This window comes from Carlito syrichta, unplaced genomic scaffold, assembly GCF_000164805.1.
Source record: "Carlito syrichta isolate Samal-C Ts95f unplaced genomic scaffold, Tarsius_syrichta-2.0.1 Scaffold304749, whole genome shotgun sequence".
In the NCBI taxonomy this organism is placed as follows: Eukaryota; Metazoa; Chordata; class Mammalia; order Primates; family Tarsiidae; genus Carlito; species Carlito syrichta.
In genome coordinates this window covers 61,958-66,505 of record NW_007248845.1, presented here as the reverse complement: position 1 = coordinate 66,505, position 4,548 = coordinate 61,958, and the positions used below count along the sequence as shown (strand labels likewise).

The 4,548-nt window shown below is 44.3% G+C and overlaps 1 protein-coding gene across 3 annotated transcripts in view; it reads left to right on the top strand.

The window, feature by feature from the left end:
* Window positions 1–1,066: 1,066 nt before the first annotated feature.
* The window catches only part of PRPF39 (pre-mRNA processing factor 39), a 42,597-nt gene continuing 39,115 nt past the window's right edge, over window positions 1,067–4,548 (top strand). For 2 of the 3 annotated variants that reach the window (XR_504486.2, XM_008060863.2), the window contains exon 1: window positions 1,070–1,185. The gene's annotated coding sequence lies outside the window, so the exon portion shown is untranslated. Of the gene's footprint in view, window positions 1,186–4,548 lie in introns of all 3 variants that reach the window. The other variant, XM_008060862.1, reaches the window with a different exon arrangement.

Below are 4,548 nucleotides of genomic sequence, written 5' to 3'. Positions count from 1 at the left end.
CTCAAGCAATCCTCCCATCTTGGACCACCAAAGCGCTGAGATTACAGGTGTAAACTACCACGCCCAGATTTACATCTCCCTTTATTCCCCCCTCCCTCCCTCACATCTCCCTTCAATAGCAACAAAGAGTCTTTGCTTGGCCAAGCTTTAGTCAGACTTCCGAATTTTCTGCTAGGCCTCTCAGTGCACTTCCTCTGTAAAGTCCAGTTTTAGCAAAAAACCTTGCTAAGTCATTTTGGCAGGAACCCCCAACCTGATTATCTGACCATCCTCAGTATCTAATCAGCTTCTTCATCCTCCATCATCCCTTAGGTGTCCTCTGATTATCCTGGGCTGTCTTCAGCAAGAATGCTAGTGTGTTTAGCCAGAAAGCCCCTCGTCCCTGATGTTCCCTCTTAGTAGTTTTCCATCCACTTACCATTGCTCCTTGGCTATAGACTCCCACTTGCGCACGCTGTATTGGGAGTTGAGCACAGTATCTCTGATCCCACTGCAAGACTTACTTGCATGGTCCCTGTACATATTGCCACGGTCCTGAAAATGTCCTCCTTACCGTGCTTTCACAAGTGTCATGGAAAAACTATTTCTTTAACAATAGTCCGTTTTCCAGACCCCTAAGTCCACGACTGTTTCGTTTTCAGGAAACCTGAGTGGGACCAGCGTCCATACCAGCTTGAGATTTAGGGGTTTAAGACTGAATTTCTGGTAAATTTTTAGGAGAAAATCCTGGGCAATTGTTGGAAAAAATCTCAGATTTGTCCAAAAGGAACAACAATATTTTACTCGCTGGGTGGCGTCCTGGTGCTGTCTGATTTAAGTCCGGGGGTTCGAACACCCTCTTTCCTCCTGGGAAGTGCCTGCAAATAGAAAGTCAGATAGAAGCAGCTCCACCGCGCTCTCGGGCGGCGGGGGCGGGGCTGGAGGCGGCGGGGGCGGGGCCGGAGCCGCGGGGCGGTAGCAATCGCGGAGGGGGTGGGGCTCGCGCGCGGCGGAGCCACGTGACCCATTCGCCGCCAGGGACTCGGACGCATGCGCACCGGGCTCTTGACGAGGCGTCTCCGGCGCTGGTGGCGGTGGCGGCGGCGGCGGCTGCGGTGGCTGTGTGGACGTCGTCGGCGGACGTGCCATCTTCGGCTAGGTCGGCCCGGGCATCGGCTCATGGCATCGAGTGGCCTCCACCGTAAGGTCTGCCTGGGCGGGCGCCCTGAAAGGAGCTAGAGGGGGAGATACGGGGGGCCGGGAGGAGGCCCCCGCGCCACAGGCCTCGCGGGGGCCGCGGCCTCTGTCTCCCGCCCAGTTTGCGGCCTGGCTTGGCCTCGGTGCCCAGCTGTCCATTTCTTTCTCCTTCCCACCTGTTGGGTGGAGCCGCGCGGGGCTTTTTTTTTTTTCCTTAGACCGAGCGTTTCTCTTGACTGGTGCATTAGGTGCGGCGGGGAAGCGTGGGCCCTCTTTACCTGGATTTAGGAGATGTTGGGGTGAGTCTGAAGCCCTCGCTTCCCCCTCAGCACCCCCCCTGGAAACCACCGTGGCGGGCACGACTGGAGATGGAAGGGGCACAGGTGGCAGGCGCCGGAGACTTGGGAGGAGGAAGTCGCATAAATTCTAAGCATAAAGCATTTATTGTACGTTTGTAAACCTCGAAGGGCGCATTGTACCTTTTGACTACAGATGCAACACTTTGGGGACCCTCAATCACAGCACCCCAAAAGTCAGCGAGCTTTTGGCAGGATAGGGTAGACACAGAAAAACCAGAGAGCAATCAGCTGTCCTGGTGGGATCGTTAAAGGAATTGATTTAAGAACGTTTACCTTTTGTAATCAGAGACCCGCGCTGGTGTTTTTGTGGCTCCAGAAAATCACATCTTTAAGTCGGTAAATAATACTTGAAGTTAATAAATGGTACTGCCTAATGTAGAGTGGATGAGGCTATAATACCATATCATTTTCTGCCGATTGAAATGACGTTTTCGTTTGTGATTCATGAGGACTTCGGGGTATTTGGCAAGCGATTTAATCTCTTCAGAAATATTTTAAACTTTTCTACAGCCGCAAAAAAGTGAAGCTTAAGAAAGCAAGTTTTATACAGGGATGTACAAAGCTCATGCTGGAACATGAGTATTTTAGACCGTGTGGGAGTTTTAGTGGAGTGAAAAAAAAAAAAACAAGCAGCTACTGTCAGATTTCCCTCCTCCTCCCAGATTTATAACCTAATTCTGGAGTTGCAAAAGTTGGAACTTTCCACTATTCACTCTGGTAAGGTTAAAGTGATGGAAAGAAGATTAGTTCTTAGATTGTGAGCTCTGAAATAATCGGGGATTGACTGAAGATGGCTAATTAGTAGGTAGTATGAAATACTGCATTTGAAGGAGAATAGGAAAGCAGAATTTTTTTCAGTCTCAGTATTTTTACTTGCTTACCATACAGTTGAACAAGGAAAAGGATTTTAAAAGCAAAATGATAAAAATGATGCCTGCTCTTTTCTGTGGTGTGTCAACAAATAATTCTGTATAAAACATAGGACTTTTAAAAAATAGCCCAAGGAGGAAGAAAGTAGTAGTAGTTCCAGCCAAATAATTTTTTTCAAAGATCTGAAGGTGATGCAGACATTTATGTAAATATATATCCAAAGTCTGGTTTCTGGAACATAATAAATATTTAATATGTGGAAACCTAAAAAATGTCAATCTGTGAAATTCTACTTAACCTCTTAAAAAACAGTTGCCAAAACCAGTGGCTGTGATAGACTGTTTTCTTCATACATCCCAAATCGGCTTATTTGTGGGTGAGGCACAGAGTGATTTGTGAATTGCGAAGCTATTTGATTTACTATACCAAAACTCCTGGCTTTCAGTCTTTAGTGATGACTTCAGCTTTTTATATATTGCTCTATTTACGAAAGAGAATAATCAATGATATAATTTTTGTGCTCATGAAAAACATAGAGAGTTTAAAAGAAGGTATTTGGTATAATATCTCATTTTTAATTAAATGTTGGTCATTTAAGTCATCCTCCAAAGACTTTTTTTTTTTCCCCCGAGTTGGAGTCTCTGTCATCCAGACTGAAGTGCAGTGGCCACTCCCGGCCACCGCAGCCTTGACCTGCTGGGCTCTGGTGATCCTTCCGCCTCAGCCTTCCACGTAGCTGGAACTACAGGCGCATGCTACCATGCCCGGCTTATTTTTTTATTTATTGTAGAGATGAGGTCTTGCTGCCCAGGCGGGTCTTGAACCCGTGGGCTCAGGCAATCCACTCACCTCAGCCTCCCAAAGGCACAAAATTACAGGCTGAGCCACCGAGCCGACTGACTTTTTTTTTTTTTTTTAAAGTCAGAGTTCCACTCTCGCTCAGGCTGGAGAGTAGTGTCACAGTTGTGACTCACTGCAGCCTCAACCTCCTGGGTTTAGGTGATTTTTCTGCCTCAGCCTCCTGAGTAGCTGGGACTACAGGCATGCGCCACCACTCCTAGTCAGTTATTTTTTAGATTCTTTGTAGAGACAAAGTCTCTCTATGTTACCCAGGCTGGTCTTGCACTCCTGGGCTTAAGTGATCTTCCTGCCTTGGCCTCCCAAAGTGCTGGGATTACAGGTATGATGAGCCACTGTACCTGGCCTCAAAAGACCTTTTAAATTTTAAAATGGCATGCTGAATTGTTAGTCAAATGTTTAATATATAATTATATATTATATAATATATAATAAAGTTAAGTGAATTATAAAGAAAAACTATATTTTTGTACTGCATATTCACTTTATAATTTATCATGCTTCATTATTTTATATTTATATACTTTATGACTATCAGATTATTTGATAATAAAATGTAATGTAATAAAAAGCATCAATTGGTTTGGTAAGTTGAGAAAAGGAAGACTTTTGTTAGTCTGAGGAAACAGTTTGTGTCAAGGAAATTCTTCGAGTCCAAGAAAAGTCCTTGGACTCAAAGAATCTAATGAACTCTGAAAATGGCATTGAGGAGGAATATTGTAGGGTTAATATGTTTGGAAAATTAAGTTGGGACTGAATATACCACTCATTCAATGATATTTATTTTGCTGTTATATACCAGGCACTATTTTAGGTTCTGTGGACACAGCAGTGGAAAAAAAGTGACAGGGCCTCTTTCTCACTGAATTTATTATTTTTCTTTTCTTCCTGACAAGTTGTGATCTCTAAATTTAATATCTTAGTAATATTAGTTCAATCTGTTAGCAGTATTTTTCAATTTTTTTTTTTACTGCAACCACAATAGGATGTACATGTGACATCACTAACCTTATAAACAGTTGAATTGTGTCCATATCAACAATATGCCCTTAATGTGTGTATGTACTCTGATATATGTATTTTTCTATTTTATATTTTTCCATTAAAAATATGAGAAGTTAGCTGGGCGTGGTAGCACGCGCTTGTAGTTCTGGCTACTTGGAAGGCTGAGGTGGAAGGATCGCAGGAACCCAGCAGGTCAACACTGGAGTGGCTGTGTGTACCATGGTCCTCCAGCCTGGGTGACAGAGTGAGACTCCAACTCAAAAAAAAAAAAAAAAAAAAA